This window comes from Lissotriton helveticus, chromosome 5_1 (assembly GCF_964261635.1).
Source record: "Lissotriton helveticus chromosome 5_1, aLisHel1.1, whole genome shotgun sequence".
In the NCBI taxonomy this organism is placed as follows: domain Eukaryota; kingdom Metazoa; phylum Chordata; class Amphibia; order Caudata; family Salamandridae; genus Lissotriton; species Lissotriton helveticus.
The window spans coordinates 88,673,524-88,691,920 of record NC_136065.1 but is presented as its reverse complement, the minus strand read 5'-3'; the positions used below and the strand labels follow the sequence as shown (position 1 = coordinate 88,691,920).

Sequence of the window (18,397 nt, the reverse complement as noted above, 5' to 3'; positions counted from 1 at the left end):
TTCCCCTCAGCCTCCGCACTGTGGTGAATGATAGCAAGGGCAGATATACCATAGTTGTTAGGACATTAATGAGACACAAGGTGGCACTGGTATGCGTGTACGGCCAAACACTGACAATTCGGAATTTTTTCATTCCTTACTCACTCAACTCACCAAACTAGGTCCCTTATTCTTCCTAGTTGAGGGTGACTTTAATTTACTCCCGACTCGTCTCTGGATAGCACCTCTACCTCACGGATTCCAAACCACGCGCACGCCGTGCTCTCTTTGCCTTACGTGAGCAGCTCTCACTACTAGACATCTGGTGCTCACGTAACCCCTCCCTCACGGACTACACTCATTAGGCAGGCCACCATAACACCTGAACTAGGAAAGATTACAGGCTGATCTCCACTGGCATCTCTAGTTGGTATCATTCAATCATGACACTCCCGAGAAAGTATTCAGACCACTCCCGTTTTGTTTCTTCTCAGGGTCCCCTGCCCAGAAGGCTTTGAGAGACAATGGCGTTTCCCTAGTTGCGCCCTTACTGATGACCTGTTCAACAATGAAGTGTGTGAGGCAATTGGAGACTACTTCACCATCAACACTGGCTCAGTAGACACTTGAGCGGTACTGTGGGACGGGTGCAAGGAATACATCAGGGGTGTCTGTATTGCTAAGCATTCTGGAGTATTCAGGGACCTGTACACCACGCTGTCTCACCTAGAACGTGAGCTGGCGGCATTAGACAGTGCCACGATACGCACTTGTGATCCGGAGACAGAAGGGCGACGCCTGGCCCTCCTCATGGAATATAGGGACACTGCTGACCGAGAGACACTCTTTAAGGGCAAATACCAAACTGCTAGGCGATACGGGGAGGGTGTTAGCCCAGATGCTTTGTCCCCCATACAGTAAAGCCAACGTCACTGAATTGCAGTCTTCCACAAACCAGATGCTTTCCGGTACTTCGGAGATTTGTGACAAATTTCTGCCTTATTTTAAAGCCCTACAAAAATCAACAAATGGCTGTGGTGGTTTTAACGGTAGCACATCACTTTGTGTAGAAAAGAAACTGGTATATAGTACTGGTGCCCCTCGAGGTTAAGAACACACATCCCACTACCTCAGGTGTCAACCCACTGTATGGACGAATCTATCGGGACGGCTTTTACACACGGCAAACTCTACAGCCTAAGGGGCATATCATAGCCCTCTGGTCCCTCGAAATTTTAAGAACTTTCTTTGATCCTTGAGATATTAAAATGAATCTTTCAACCCAATAGCAAGTTCGCACATACAGATTTGAAGAACTGAAATAAAGATTTCTCTAATTAGTTTCCTCTTCTAGAGGCTACATTGGATCATTCTATATAAAAACAGGCCGTCCGAATCGCAAGGGCCACTATACCCTTAATTTGGACAGACAAATATTCGACCCACGAAATTGTGTTGTGCAGTTATCACTTAGGACTACATTGACGCAGTGACTTAATAGGACACGGTCAACCTTACAAGAAGACTGTTTTTCTACGACATTCAAGTTAACTTTCTGTATAGTTTTTAAGCCTTGAAAAGTTACTATGCAACAAAACGTGTCGGCTGCCGATCCACCGCTCTACAGGAGGTTTACTGTATTGCACCCTCCACCTTTGTAATACTGTGTCATTGCATTCTTTTTTAACCATATGTATTGAGAATGTTGCCGAGTTTATGTATTCCATATACCTTAAGTTGAACTGCAAACTATTTATTGCTCCTTGTTTAAATTGAGTATTATAGAATAGGATAACTTTCCACGAATAAATTATTGAACAGGTCAGAGTGCCAAGGTTTATCTCTATATATTATTTTAAAGCCCTGCACACTTCCAAAATAGGGAGAGATCCCAACGGTCAAGAATCCTATTTGTCCGAAATTGCGTTAGTGTACCTTGAGAAGAACATGCAAGATTTCTTAGCTGAACCCATCCCCGAAAATTATGTCCTTGGCGCTATAGTCACCTTTCGGTCATCATCTGCCCCTGGATTGGAAGGGTTTACGGGAGACTTCTACAAGGCATATAAAGATCTCTTAGCGGCGCAACTCATCGAGGTATACGCAGAGGCCCTTGAGAAACAAATCCTACCCCCTACCCTTCGCGAAGCTGTCATTATTCTTCTCCCTAAACCAGGCAAGGATCCGCAGTTATACGGATCGTACAGGCCTTTGTCTCTATTAAATCTGGATTACAAAATCCTGGCCAAAGGTATCGCCGGACGTCTGCCTCAATTGATGGAATTCATTATCTCGCCAGCTCAATCGGCTTTGTTCCCCATCGCTAAATCTCAGAACTCTCTTTTCCGTTCTCCACAGAATAAAATTCGGAGGAACCAGTGGCCGCAATTCTGCTCGACACGGAGGAGGCATTCGACTCCTTAGAGTGGCGCTTTTTCTTGTCAATTATGCACCACATGGGAATGCCTATGGGCTTCATAGCCACTACTCCAGTACTCTATTCTCGCCCAACAGCTTGGGTCCGGTTAAATGGTATGCTCTCCCATCCCTTCTCTTTGTATCACGGTACCCGACAGGGCTGTCCGTTGTCGCCCCTATTGTTTATCCTCGCCATGGACCCATTTATTAGACATTTCCAAGAAAAACATTTACAGAGAGGCCTACAATTCAACACAGGCCCCCTTCTTGTCTCGCTTTATGCTGATTACACTATTCTGTATGTTAGGGAGCCGCAGGTCAATCTCGAACCACTCATGAGGGAAATACTTTGCTTTGGGCAACATTGGGACTCGGCATCAACTGGCATAAGTCTGTGATTTTTCACCTGACATCCAGCACAACTCCTTGGGAGTGTGAATTCCCCCTGGAATGGTGTACGGATTTCGTTAAATATTTAGGCATTCACATCCACTTAGATGCCGAACAGATTGTGCGCCTCAATTATGGGCAAGCAATCAGCACCCTCGAGACACAAATTGACAGATGACTGAGGTTGCCGCTGTCCATCGCTGGCAGGGTGGCTATCATCAAGATGGTCGTTCTCCCCAAATTCTTATACCTTTTTAACAAAATTCCTTTACCCCTCCTGAACAGACCGCATTTGATTAGATTAGTATGGGGGGGCAGGCAGGCCTGGGTTCGCTGGCAGGTGCTCACTCTACCTTACGACAGAGGAGGATACGGGGTGCCTGATCTGCATTTGTATTATTTGGTAGCTCAATGTAGCTATGCATATGCTTGGTATCACCTGGACGCCAGGATCCAGTTCCTTTGCCCAGAATCTGACTTAGTCCTTCCCAAACAGTTAGCTACGGGTCTGCCCAACTGCTTACCCAGAGACCCAACTGACATACAAACAGTATCCACAAACAGCTGGGCCTAGGAGAAGCTTTGACGAGTTACCAACACGGCCACCCTGTACTCTAGCGCTTCCCAACGCCTGTTGGCTACCAATTACATGTGAGCAGCTAGTACAACGCACCATGTCTAAATTCGATATTGCAAAAATAGGGGACCTGTACGACGGTCACGCCTTTTTGGTATTAGATGACACCCACTTCCCTAATGCCACATTCATGGATAGCTATGTATTGGGTCGGATTCACTCAGCTGTCCGCGCCACGTTGCCTGGTTTCCCCCTCGAGACCAACTCGTTTGCTCCTTTGTCTCTGGTTATTGAGAGCGAACGTAAATTATACAAAGCATGCACAGGGATCATTCCAGTCAGCGACAACAAGATCCGCAGAGACTGGGAGGGCGACCTGGGCCACCCGATTATGGATGACCAATGGTCTAAATGCTGAGCAGTTACGAAAAAAGTCTCCCTAAACAGCAAACACCAGCTACTACACTTTAAATTTTTGCGCAGAACATACATCACACCTGCAAGAGTCCCCAGATTTGATCGGTCCAGACCCCACTCCTGCAGCAAATGTGCTGCTCCTCAAGCTGATTTCACACACCTCGCATGGACCTGTCCACACTTGCAACCGTACTGGGAGGCTGTGCACAAGACACTAGGCAAAATGACTAACTTGTCCCTGGTTCCTACGCCAGAAGTTGCACTACTGGGCTATGTGGTGAACTTTCCCCAAAAAACTCGGGAAATTGTTGCTCTCAGTTTCTTGTTGGCCAAGAGGGAGGTAGCTCCCCACTGGGGCCGCAGGACAGTACCCACGTTGCAGAGCTGGATGGGTAGCTTGGTTCATGCAACATCAACAGTGAGGTACCCTCCTCATCCTGTCCCAGAGACATTTGGGGTCCCTTCAGAACATACATCGCATCCCGACAGCGAGCCTCCGAGTGTGCACAGATGATATAAGCGCCACATAGGTGGAAGGTGCTGGGCTTACAGGCAGGGATGAACCGAACCCTGAGGGCTGTAACATTGGAACTAAGCTGGGTTTTCCCGATGTTTGTATACATGACATCTACTATATGACCGTTTTTGCTTCTTTTCATAATGATGCTGAAGACAGTGAACGCTTTTACTCGTGTTGTTAAATATGTGATTAAATAATGAATAAAGGTTTTGTTATTTTTAACTATGAACTGCTGCCTGTAGTGAGCAGCTTTAAATAAACTGATAAACATGAACTATGAGCTGCTACCTGTAGAACCCGGCTTTTAATAAACTGATAAACATGAGCTATGAGCTGCTACCTGTAGAGCCCGGCTTTTAATAAACTCTGATAAACATGAGCTATGAGCTGCTACCTGTAGAGCCCGGCTTTTAATAACCTCTGATAAACATGAGCTATGAGCTGCTACCTGTAGAGCCCGGCTTTTAATAAACTCTGATAAACATGAGCTATGAGCTGCTACCTGTAGAGCCCGGCTTTTAATAAACTCTGATAAACATGAGCTATGAGCTGCTGCCTGTAGAGAACGGCTTTTAATAACCTCTGATAAACATGAGCTATGAGCTGCTACCTGTAGAGCCCGGCTTTTAATAAACTCTGATAAACATGAGCTATGAGCAGCTACCTGTAGTGCGCGGCTTTTAATAAACTGATAAACATGAGCTATGAGCTGCTACCTGTAGAGCCCGGCTTTTAATAAACTGATAAACATGAGCTATGAGCTGCTACCTGTAGAGCCCGGCTTTAAATAAACTGATAAACATGAGCTATGAGCTGCTGCCAGTAGAGCCCGGCTTTTAATAAACTGATAAACATGAGCTATGAGCTGCTACTTTTAATAAACTGATAAACATGAGCTATGAGCTGCTACCTGTAGAGCCCGGCTTTTAATAAACTCTGATAAACATGAGCTATGAGCTGCTACCTGTAGAGCCCGGCTTTTAATAAACTCTGATAAACATGAGCTATGAGCTGCTACCTGTAGTGCGCGGCTTTTAATAAACTCTGATAAACATGAGCTATGAGCTGCTGCCTGTAGTGCGCTGCTTTTAATAAACTCTGATAAACATGATCTATGAGCTGCTACCTGTAGAGCCCGGCTTTTAATAAACTGATAAACATGAGCTATGAGCAGCTACCTGTAGTGCACGGCTTTTAATAAACTGATAAACATGAGCTATGAGCTGCTACCTGTAGAGCCCGGCTTTTAATAAACTCTGATAAACATGAGCTATGAGCTGCTGCCTGTAGAGAACGGCTTTTAATAACCTCTGATAAACATGAGCTATGAGCTGCTACCTGTAGAGCCCGGCTTTAAATAAACTGATAAACATGAGCTATGAGCTGCTGCCAGTAGAGCCCGGCTTTTAATAAACTGATAAACATGAGCTATGAGCTGCTACTTTTAATAAACTGATAAACATGAGCAATGAGCTGCTACCTGTAGAGCCCGGCTTTTAATAACCTCTGATAAACATGAGCTATGAGCTGCTACCTGTAGAGCCCGGCTTTTAATAAACTGATAAACATGAGCTATGAGCTGCTACTTTTAATAAACTGATAAACATGAGCAATGAGCTGCTACCTGTAGAGCCCGGCTTTTAATAACCTCTGATAAACATGAGCTATGAGCTGCTACCTGTAGAGCCCGGCTTTTAATAAACTGATAAACATGAGCTATGAGCTGCTACCTGTAGAGCCCGGCTTTTAATAAACTCTGATAAACATGAGCTATGAGCTGCTACCTGTAGTGCGCGGCTTTTAATAAACTCTGATAAACATGAGCTATGAGCAGCTACCTGTAGAGCCCGGCTTTTAATAAACTCTGATAAACATGAGCTATGAGCTGCTGCCTGTAGTGCGCTGCTTTTAATAAACTCTGCTAAACATGAGCTATGAGCTGCTACCTGTAGAGCCCGGCTTTTAATAAACTCTGATAAACATGAGCTATGAGCTGCTACCTGTAGAGCCCGGCTTTTAATAAACTCTGATAAACATGAGCTATGAGCTGCTACCTGTAGAGCCCGGCTTTTAATAAACTGATAAACATGAGCTATGAGCTGCTACCTGTAGAGCCCGGCTTTTAATAAACTCTGATAAACATGAGCTATGAGCTGCTACCTGTAGTGCGCGGCTTTTAATAAACTCTGATAAACATGAGCTATGAGCTGCTGCCTGTAGTGCGCTGCTTTTAATAAACTCTGATAAACATGATCTATGAGCTGCTACCTGTAGAGCCCGGCTTTTAATAAACATGAGCTATGAGCAGCTACCTGTAGTGCACAGCTTTTAATAAACTCTGATAAACATGAGCTATGAGCAGCTAACTGTAGAGCCCGGCTTTTAATAAACTCTGATAAACATGAGCTATGAGCTGCTGCCTGTAGTGAGCAGCTTTAAATAAACTGATAAACATCAACTATGAGCTGCTACCTGTAGAACCCGGCTTTTAATAAACTGATAAACATGAGCTATGAGCTGCTACCTGTAGAGCCCGGCTTTTAATAAACTCTGATAAACATGAGCTATGAGCTGCTGCCAGTAGTGAGCAGCTTTTAATAAACTGATAAACATGAGCTATGAGCTGCTACCTGTAGAGCCCGGCTTTTAATAAACTCTGATAAACATGAGCTATGAGCTGCTGCCAGTAGTGAGCAGCTTTTAATAAACTGATAAACATGAGCTATGAGCTGCTACCTGTAGAGCCCGGCTTTTAATAAACTATGATAAACATGAGCTATGAGCAGCTACCTGTAGAGCCCGGCTTTTAATAAACTCTGATAAACATGAGCTATGAGCAGCTACCTGTAGAGCCCGGCTTTTAATAAACTCTGGTAAACATGAGCTAAGAGCTGCTACCTGTAGAGCCCGGCTTTTAATAAACTCTGATAAACATGAGCTATGAGCAGCTACCTGTAGTGCACGGCTTTTAATAAACTGATAAACATGAGCTATGAGCAGCTACCTGTAGAGCCCGGCTTTTAATAAACTCTGATAAACATGAGCTATGAGCAGCTACCTGTAGAGCCCGGCTTTTAATAAACTGATAAACAACAGCTATGAGCAGCTACCTGTAGAGCCCGGCTTTTAATAAACTGATAAACATGAGCTATGAGCAGCTACCTGTAGTGCGCGGCTTTTAATAAACTCTGATAAACATGAGCTATGAGCTGCTACCTGTAGAGCCCGGCTTTTAATAAACTCTGATAAACATGAGCTATGAGCTGCTACCTGTAGTGCGCGGCTTTTAATAAACTCTGATAAACATCAAGTCAAGTCAAGTCAAGTCAGAAATTTATATAGCGCACTACATACCCAGAGGGTCTCAAGGCGCTTGAGGAAGGGATGGGAATTACTTGTCGAATATCCAGGTTTTAAGTTGCTTTCTGAATGCTAGGTGGTTCTGAGTGAGACGTAGGTGAGTGGGGAGTGAGTTCCATGTTTTAGCTGCGAGGTAGGAGAAGGATCTACCTCCCATGGTGGTTTTATTGATGCGAGGAATGGTCGCAAGGGCTTGGTTGGAAGATCGTAGCTGGCGAGGGGGGGTGTAGAAGGAAAGTCGTGTGTTGAGGCATTCGGGTCCGAGTTCGTAGAGTGCTTTGTGAGCGTGGGTTAGGAGGCGGAAAGTAATCCTCTTATTGACGGGGAGCCAGTGGAGGTTTTTCAGGTGGCTAGAGATATGGTCTTTACGCGGGATGTCTAGTATGAGTCTGGCTGATGCGTTCTGGATGCGTTGGAGTTTTTTCTGGAGTTTTGCGGTGATACCGGCGTATAGGGTGTTTCCGTAGTCCAGGCGACTTGTAACCAGTGCATGGGTGACTGTTTTTCTGGTTTCGGTGGGGATCCAGCGAAATGTTTTTTTGAGCATGCGGAGGATGTTGAAGCATGAAGATGAGACTGCGTTGACTTGTCTGTTCATAGAGAGTGAGGAGTCCAGGATGATGCCCAGGTTCCGTGCGTGGTCCGTCGGGATGGGTGCTTTTCCAAGGGCCTCTGGCCACCAAGAGTCGTCCCAAGCGGAGGGGGAGGTGCCTAAGATAAGGACTTCTGTTTTGTCTGAGTTCAGTTTCAGACGGCTGTGCTTCATCCACTCTGCTACTTCTTTCATACCTTCATGTAGGTTGGTTTTGGCGGTGTTTGGGTCTTTGGTGAGTGAGAGGATCAGTTGGGTGTCATCTGCGTAGGAGATGATGTTGAGGTTGTGTTGGCGAGCGATGGTCGCGAGGGGGCTCATGTATACGTTGAAGAGGGTGGGGCTGAGTGAGGAACCTTGGGGTACGCCGCAGAAAACTTCAGTAGCCTCGGATTTGAATGGTGGGAGGCGGACTCTCTGGGTTCTTCCGGTGAGGAATGAGGTGATCCATTCCAGTGCTTTTCCTTGGATCCCGATGTTTTTGAGGCGCTGTAGAAGAGTGCTATGGCAGACTGTGTCGAAGGCTGCTGATAGGTCTAGGAGGATGAGGGCGACTGTGTCTCCATTGTCCAGTAGAGTACGAATGTCGTCTGTTGCTGCGATGAGGGCGGTCTCCGTGCTGTGTTTGGCTCGGAAGCCGGACTGTGAGGAGTCGAGGGATTTGTTGGTTTCGAGGAAGGCGGCGAGCTGGTTATTGACGGCTTTCTCGATGACTTTGGCCGGGTATGGAAGGAGCGAGATGGGGCGATAGTTTTTAAGTTCGGTGGGGTCCGCTGTGGGTTTTTTCAGAAGGGCGCTGAGTTCGGCGTGTTTCCAGCTTTCCGGGAAGGTGGCGGAGTTGAGGGAGCAGTTGATGACGTCTCGGAGGTGTGGTGCTATGATGGAGTCAGCTTTGTTGAAGATGTGGTGAGGGCACGGGTCTGTGGGGGATCCTGAGTGGATGGAGTTCATCAGTCGGATGGTGTCCTCGGTGGAGATTGGGTTCCAGTCGTTAAGGATGTTCAAGGGGGGTGAAGGTACGGCATAAGATTGGGTGGGATGGTCTCCGGATTGGTTGTCGAAGCTGTTGTGGATGTCTGCGATTTTGTTGTGGAAGAACGAGGCTAGGGAGTCGCAGAGAGCTTGAGAGGGGGTGATATCATTGGAGTTGGCTGAGGGGTTGGTGAATTCTTTGATGATGTTGAATAGTTCCTTGCTGTTGTGGGCGTTGTTGTCTAGTCGGTCTTGGAAAGCGGCTTTCTTAGCAGATCGGATTAGTTGGTGGTGTATGCGGGTGGCGTTTTTGAAGGCGTCCCTGGTGCTGGTGTTTGGGTCTTTTTTCCAGGCCTTCTCGAGGGAGCGACAGAGTTTCTTCGATTTCTTAAGATCATCGTTGAACCAGGAAGCGTTTTTGCTGCCAAGTTTGATTTGGCGTTTTTTCGGCGGTGCTAGGATGTTGGCGCTGTTGGATAGCCATTGGGTGAGGTTAATCGCTGCTTGGTCGGGGTGTGAGGAGTGGGCAGGGGGGTTTTGAAGAAGCGATGAGGAGATGTGGTCGATGGTGATTTTGTTCCAGTTTCTACGCAGAGTGGGTTGAGGATGGTTGTTGGTAGGGGTCTTGTTGTAGGTAAAGTGGACGCAGCTGTGGTCCGTCCACTGGAGGGTAGTGGTGTGACTGAAGGAGACATGTTTGCTGGAGGTGAAGATGGGGTCGAGTGTGTGACCTGCGATGTGGGTAGGCGTAGAGACAAGTTGTTTGAGTCCGAGGTTGGCGAGATTGTCCCGAAGGGAGGTGGTGTTGCTGTCGCTGCTCTTTTCCAAATGAAAGTTGAGGTCTCCCAGTAGGATGTATTCCTCGGAGGGGAGGGCGTGTGGGGTGATGAAGTCAGTGATAACGTCGCTGAATTTTGCTCGGGGTCCTGGAGGTCTGTAGAGGAGAGTGCCTCTGAGTGTGGTCTTGGGGTCGGTGTGGATCTGGAAGTGAAGGTGTTCGGCGCTAGCGAGGTTGACGTCTGAGCTGGTAGAGATGCGGATGGAGTTCTTATGGACGATAGCGATGCCTCCTCCTGTTTGGTCGGTGCGGTCCTTACGGATGATCTTGTATCCTTCCGGGATGGCAATGGTGATGTCAGGGGCTGAGGAGGCGTTCATCCATGTTTCTGTCAAGAAGGCGACGTCAGGAGAGATGGTGTCTAGAAGATTCCAAAGTTCGATGGCGTGTCTGTGGACTGAGCGGGTGTTGAGCAGGATGCATTTTAGGTGGTTGGGGTCAGATATCTGTTTTGTGTCCGTGGATGTGGAGTTGATCTTGCTGCCGTCGAACTTGCAGGATTTGCAGGAAAAGGGACCATGGATGTGTCCAGGAGTGGCTTGGACGCAGTGGGGGAGTCGGCCGGGGTTAAGGGCTAGGAGGGTGGCGGCGCCGTCAGTAATGCGGGGGAGGTGGGTGGTACGAGGACCAGGGGGTCTGGCGCTGGGCGCGGTCCTGGCGCGGACGGGCGTAGACGGGCTTACCTTTGGCGCACCTTCGGCGTGGCCGTAGCGCGTGGACGCTGCGCGTTGGGACATCAGACATAAATGGGGAGTGGAGGGGGGCGGAGCGTGGGAGGGTCAGCTGGGAGGCGGGGTCTAGGTGCAGGGAGGGTCTGCAAGGGGTCCAAACAAAATGGCTGCACAGTAAACACAGTAAACAAACAGATCAGCAAAGCTCCGACAGCAATCTCGAGGTGCACAACAATAAAAGCGCTAGCAGAAACAAATGCGAGGCAAGTAACGTTATTGAGCGCTGTGTGAAATAATTAATTAAAGCACTTGCAGAGGCACTAAAGCGCACAGGTCACGAGCGCTGCACAGTCAATTCTAAGAATAGCGCCTGGAGTACAACTGAGCACAGGACACGAGCGCTGAACAGAATCAATTGAAATTAAAGTGCCAGGAGTCCAAATGACCACCGTTCTCGAGCGCTGCACAATACCAGTGATACCAGCAGGAGGGGGAGGTGAGGGGAGCGGCCGCTTCTGCGAGGAGCAGGAGCTATGAGCTGCTGCCTGTAGTGCGCAGCTTTTAATAAACTCTGATAAACATGAGCTATGAGCTGCTGCCTGTAGTGCGCGGCTTTTAATAAACTCTGATAAACATGAGCTATGAGCAGCTACCTGTAGAGCCCGGCTTTTAATAAACTCTGATAAACATGAGCTATGAGCTGCTACCTGTAGTGCGCGGCTTTTAATAAACTCTGATAAACATGAGCTATGAGCTGCTGCCTGTAGTGCGCTGCTTTTAATAAACTCTGATAAACATGATCTATGAGCTGCTACCTGTAGAGCCCGGCTTTTAATAAACTGATAAACATGAGCTATGAGCAGCTACCTGTAGTGCACGGCTTTTAATAAACTGATAAACATGAGCTATGAGCTGCTACCTGTAGAGCCCGGCTTTTAATAAACTCTGATAAACATGAGCTATGAGCTGCTGCCTGTAGAGAACGGCTTTTAATAACCTCTGATAAACATGAGCTATGAGCTGCTACCTGTAGAGCCCGGCTTTTAATAAACTCTGATAAACATGAGCTATGAGCAGCTACCTGTAGTGCGCGGCTTTTAATAAACTGATAAACATGAGCTATGAGCTGCTACCTGTAGAGCCCGGCTTTTAATAAACTGATAAACATGAGCTATGAGCTGCTACCTGTAGAGCCCGGCTTTAAATAAACTGATAAACATGAGCTATGAGCTGCTGCCAGTAGAGCCCGGCTTTTAATAAACTGATAAACATGAGCTATGAGCTGCTACTTTTAATAAACTGATAAACATGAGCAATGAGCTGCTACCTGTAGAGCCCGGCTTTTAATAACCTCTGATAAACATGAGCTATGAGCTGCTACCTGTAGAGCCCGGCTTTTAATAAACTGATAAACATGAGCTATGAGCTGCTACCTGTAGAGCCCGGCTTTTAATAAACTCTGATAAACATGAGCTATGAGCTGCTACCTGTAGAGCCCGGCTTTTAATAAACTGATAAACATGAGCTATGAGCTGCTACCTGTAGAGCCCGGCTTTTAATAAACTCTGATAAACATGAGCTATGAGCTGCTACCTGTAGTGCGCGGCTTTTAATAAACTCTGATAAACATGAGCTATGAGCTGCTGCCTGTAGTGCGCTGCTTTTAATAAACTCTGATAAACATGATCTATGAGCTGCTACCTGTAGAGCCCGGCTTTTAATAAACTGATAAACATGAGCTATGAGCAGCTACCTGTAGAGCCCGGCTTTTAATAAACTCTGATAAACATGAGCTATGAGCTGCTGCCTGTAGTGCGCTGCTTTTAATAAACTCTGATAAACATGAGCTATGAGCTGCTACCTGTAGAGCCCGGCTTTTAATAAACTCTGATAAACATGAGCTATGAGCTGCTACCTGTAGAGCCCGGCTTTTAATAAACTCTGATAAACATGAGCTATGAGCTGCTACCTGTAGAGCCCGGCTTTTAATAAACTGATAAACATGAGCTATGAGCTGCTACCTGTAGAGCCCGGCTTTTAATAAACTCTGATAAACATGAGCTATGAGCTGCTGCCTGTAGTGCGCGGCTTTTAATAAACTCTGATAAACATGAGCTATGAGCTGCTACCTGTAGTGCGCAGCTTTTAATAAACTCTAATAAACCACAAGATGTTGTTAGTAAAAAAGACAGCTCCGCTATCTGGTAGGATTTGACGTAATGACACAAGAGGTCAGATCAACAGGTCAGGGTTCACCATCCTTGCAAGAGTAGCCCTCTTCCTTAAGAAGGATAAGCTTCCCTCAGATTGTATGTATTATTGTTCCATTTCTCCTGTAAATGTTGACATGAAACTGTATACCAAATTATTTGTTAAAAGGGTGGTGGGCTTGAGCCTCAAATGGGTGCCCTAGAGGCAACATGGATTCGTTATGTGGGAAGAGTCCACATTGTACACTAACTTGGCCACACCCATCCTCGTGTGGACTTGTATTTCAAAAAGTTATCCATCATTACCCTATGGAAGGCATTAGATCGAACAGGGTTTAGGCTAACTTTGTTAGGTGAATCCAATTTTAAGCCAACATTGACATGTCATGGTCGGTTTGTCCACATGTAACTTTGAGTGTTTTACAACTGGCCATGGGATCAGAGCTGGTGCTGACCCTCACCTAGGGTGACCAACCGTCCGTAAATTTCACAGACAGTCTGTCATTTCGGCCGTCTGTCCGTTGTCCGTGAAGGATTCTTTAACGGACGCCATTTGTCCGTCATTTTAGCCGGGCACCGGTTGCCTCACCCTAAAGCCGGCACAGCTTGCCCCCACCTCCCTTCTTCACTCTGATGCTGCACCAAAGCTCCTCAGATACTCAGCAGCATTGGAGAGGCACAGCGGGATGGCAACGCTCACACCTCCAGCCCTTGATGAGCTGTTAAGAGGTGCTTCGAAGGTGACTGAGAGGGAGGGGATGCAGGTTCAGGAGCAGCGACATCTATTCACATGCAAACAGCCCTGAATGAATCATTGTCTCTGCTATTTAGAGGGGGGCTCACACATTCCATTTCTACCCAGGGCCCCAAACATCCTAGACTCGGACAGATTACACCCCTGATTACACCGAGGCAGCACGTGGTTCTCTTCACAGCACAGAGCTTAATTACTGTCACTAAATTGTAAGCAAACCTTGGTTCTTCAAACATGGTCAATAATGTAATAAAATAAAGAAATGGCACAATCGCACCCACACTGATTAACAAAGTATGGAAGACCTTCAGTTCAATCAGTTCTCTTAGAATATCTCCTGTAAGTACTGTACATCACAGTGGGGGATGGCATTTTGGACAGAGAGCCTGTCTTCTCGTTGTCTTGTGCAGGAGGGGGAGAGGAGCCCAAGATGATACTAGAATACTGCATGCCCACCCCTGTGCCCACCCTGGTGGATCCTGTTCCCTGTCCTGTGATGGGTCCTGCCCTCCCCTCGGTGATGGCTCCTGTCCCCCCATGTGGTGGCTCCAGTCCACCCCCTGCCTGTGATGGCTCCTGTCCCCCCATGTTGTGGCTCCAGTCCACCCCCACCTGTGATGGCTCTTGTCCCCCCCTGTGGTGGATCCTGTCTCCGCCCTGGGTGGCTTCTGTCCCAGTCCTGGAACGGCCCCTGCAGCGAGGGTGAAGTTCTTGATGGGCCTCTTCTCAAAAGGGCTCAGCTCAAAATTAATATGGAAAGGTGGGCGAGTAAGTAAGTGAAGGGATGGGTGAATGGCTGGATGAATTAGTGAAAGGGTGAATGGATGAATGAAAGATTGAATAAATGGATAATGAGAGAGGATGCATGGATTGATGAGTGAGGGGAAGGATGGAGAGAAAATGTAAATAGCTGGATGTATGGGTGGAAGGGTAGCTGGATGATGGATGAGGGGAAGGATGATGGATGAGGGGAAGGATGATGGATGAGGAGAAGGATGATGGATGAGGAGAAGGATGATGGATGGAGGGGAAGGATGGATGGATGAGGGGAAGGATAAATGGATGGGATGGATGGATGGATGGATGGGTGAGGGGAAGGATGGATGATGGATGAAAGGAAGGATGGATGATGGGAAGGATGGATGGATAAGGGGGAAGGATGGATGGATGAGGGGGAAGGATGGATGGATGAGGGGGAAGGATGGATGAGGGGAAGGAAGGATGGATGGATGAGGGGATGGATGATAGATGAGGGGATGGATGGATGGATGAGGGGATGGATGGAGGGGAAGGATGGATGGGTGGGTGAAAGGATGGATGGATGGATGATGTCGGGAAGGATGGATGGATGGATGATGAGGGGAAGGATGGATGGATGAGGGGAAGGATAAATGGATGGGATGGATGGATGGGTGAGGAGAAGGATGGATGATGGATGAAAGGATGGATTGATGATGGGAAGGATGGATGAGGGGAAGGATGGATGGATGAGGGGAAGGATGGATGGATGAGGGGGAAGGATGGATGAATGAGGGGGAAGGATGGATGAGGGGAAGGAAGGATGGATGGATGGATGAGGGGATGGATGGATGAATGAGGGGATGGATGGAGGGGAAGGATGGATGGATGGATGGGTGGGTGAAATGATGGATGGATGGATGGATGATGAGGGGAAGGATGGATGGATGGGTGGGTGAAAGAATGGATGGATGGATGGATGATGAGGGGAAGGATGGATGGATGGATGATGAGGGGAAGGATGGATGGATGGATGGATGGATGATGAGGGGGTGGGTGAAAGGATGGAGGATGAGGGGAAGGGTGGATGGATGGATGGAGGGGAAGGATGGATGAGGGGAAGGATAAATGGATGGGATGGATGGATGGGTGAGGGGAAGGATGGATGGATGAGGGGAAGGATGGATGGATGAGGGGGAAGGATGGATGGATGAGGGGGAAGGATGGATGAGGGGAAGGAAGGATGGATGGATGAGGGGATGGATGAATGGATGAGGGGATGGATGGATGATGGGAAGGATGGATGGATGAGGGGGAAGGATGGATGGATGAGGGGGAAGGATGGATGGATGAGGGGGAAGGATGGATGGATGAGGGGATGGATGGATGAGGGGATGGATGGATGGATGAGGGGATGGATGGAGGGGAAGGATGGATGGATGGGTGGGTGAAAGGATGGATGGATGGATGGATGATGAGGGGAAGGATGGATGGATGATGAGGGGAAGGATGGATGGATGGAGGGGAAGGATGGATGGATGAGGGGAAGGATAAATGGATGGGATGGATGGGTGAGGGGAAGGATGGATGATGGATGAAAGGAAGGATGGATGATGGGAAGGATGGATGGATGAGGGGAAGGATGGATGGATGAGGGGGAGGATGGATGAGGGGGAAGGATGGATGAGGGGAAGGAAGGATGGATGAGGGGATGGATGGATGAGGGGATGGATGGATGAGGGGATGGATGGAGGGGAAGGATGGATGGGTGGGTGAAAGGATGGATGATGAGGGGAAGGATGGATGGGTGGGTGAAAGGATGGATGGATGATGAGGGGAAGGATGGATGGATGATGAGGGGAAGGATGGATGATGAGGGGAAGGATGGATGGATGGATGATGAGGGGGTGGGTGAAAGGATGGATGATGAGGGGAAGGGTGGATGGATGGATGATGAGGGGAAGGGTGGATGGATGGATGATGAGGGGGTGGGTGAAAGGATGGATGGATGGATGATGAGGGAATGGATGGATGATGAGGGAGTGGGTGAAAGGATGGGTGGATGATGAGGGGAAGGATGGATGGATGATGAGGGGAAGGATGGATGGATGATGAGTGGGTGGGTAGAAGGATGGATGGATGATGAGGGGAAAAGGATGGATGGATGATGAGGGGAAAAGGATGGATGGATGATGAGGGAAAAGGATGGATGGATGATGAGGGGAAGGATGGATGGATGATGAGGGAACGGATGGATGATGAGGGAACGGATGGATGATGAGGGAACGGATGGATGATGAGGGAACGGATGGATGGATGGATGGATGATGGGTGGGTGAAAGAATGGATGGATGGAGAGTGGGTGGGTGAAAGGATGGATGGATGGATGATGAGTGGGTGGGTGAAAGGATGGATGGATGATGAGTGGGTGGGTGAAAGGATGGATGGATGAGTGGGTGGGTGGATGGTGGGTGGGTGAAAGGATGGATTAGTGGATTGGATGGTGGGTGGGTGAATGAATGGATGAGTGGGTGGGTGGATGGTGGGTGGATGGTTGTGTGGATGATGGGTGGGTAGGTGGATGAGTGAAATGATGGATGGATTGATAAGTGCAAGGGTGAATGAATGGACGTATGAGTGAAAGGGTGGATGTAAGGATGGATGAGTGAGTGAAAGGGAGGGTAGATAGACAAAAGGATGAATAGATGTGTGAAGGAGTGAAATTATAGATGGATGAGTGATAGGGTCAATGGATGGATTCATGAGTGGATGAGTAGATGGATGGATGGAAGGAAGGATGGCTAAGTGAAAGGGTCGATGGAGAGAGGAGGATGGATGGATGACTAAAAGAGTGGATGGGTGGAAGGATTAGTAAGTGAAAGGATGGCTAGATTGGTGAACGGGTAAATGGCTGAATGGATGAGTGAATGGACGGATGGGATGAAGAGTGGATGGATAAGTGTACAGATGGATAGGGTGAAAGGGTGGATGGATGGATAATGGAGGATGAGTGAAAGGATGGATGAGGGGATGGATGAAGGGATGGATGGAAGGATACATGATAGATAGGTTTGCCAACGGTTGAATATGTTTGGAAATGGCTGGGCTTACTTATATGCTATTGCGCGACCTCTGATGTGTCTGTAAAACGTACCTATTGTCCTGAAGTTTTGTCCTGAATTTTGACCTCCTGTCCTGATTTTGTGTCCTGAATTGTGACCCTTTGTCCTGAATTTTTACACTCACCGTCCTGAATTTGCACCAATGCCAGTTGGTCACCCTACCCTCACCAGGTGACATTTAATTTGAGGCATTATATGCCCTTGATATGGCCGCTTTTACCTTCAAATGCACCCAAGCCATTTGCTGAGGAATTTGATTTGAAGATTCTGGACGTCAAAATAATCCAGGTAAAACAGAAAATGTACCTGTTGACAGACTGCAATTTGTGGACATGCATGTCGCTCACTCAGTAAAATAGCAGAGGATTACCTCAATCAAACATTAATGCGATCCTTCAGACGGGAAACCTCCTTTACTCTGCATGTGTTACAACGCATGTCATTACCCCGCATGTTTTACTCCGCAAAAACTTTTACAACGCAAGGCTTTACGTCGCAAACCATTACAACACCCCCCCCATTACAATGCCCCGGTGGAGTTAGAATAGTAAATTGCGTTGTAATGGACAATGCGCTGTATTGGATTGCGTTCTAAAGCCCTGCGTTGTAAAAGGTTTTGCGGAGTAAAAAACACGGGTAATGGCACGCGTTGTAAATGCGTGTGGAGTAAAGTGTCTTATTCCCTTCAGACTAAACACTAGTGAAGGGTGTTAACTCAGAAAATGGCGACATCCTCCAGTTTCGTTATTTTGTGTGTTTACAAAATGAACCATTTTTGTAATCACTTTGTTCTTTAGGCAACAATCTGTAACTTTATCTCGGGCCTCAAAGAAACTCAG

General features: G+C 47.6%; 1 protein-coding gene across 1 annotated transcript in view; it reads right to left on the bottom strand.

The window, feature by feature from the left end:
- The window catches only part of LOC144754188 (E3 ubiquitin-protein ligase TRIM39-like), a 174,323-nt gene that overhangs the window by 94,732 nt on the left and 61,194 nt on the right, over window positions 1–18,397 (bottom strand). The gene's annotated exons all lie outside the window — the stretch shown is intronic.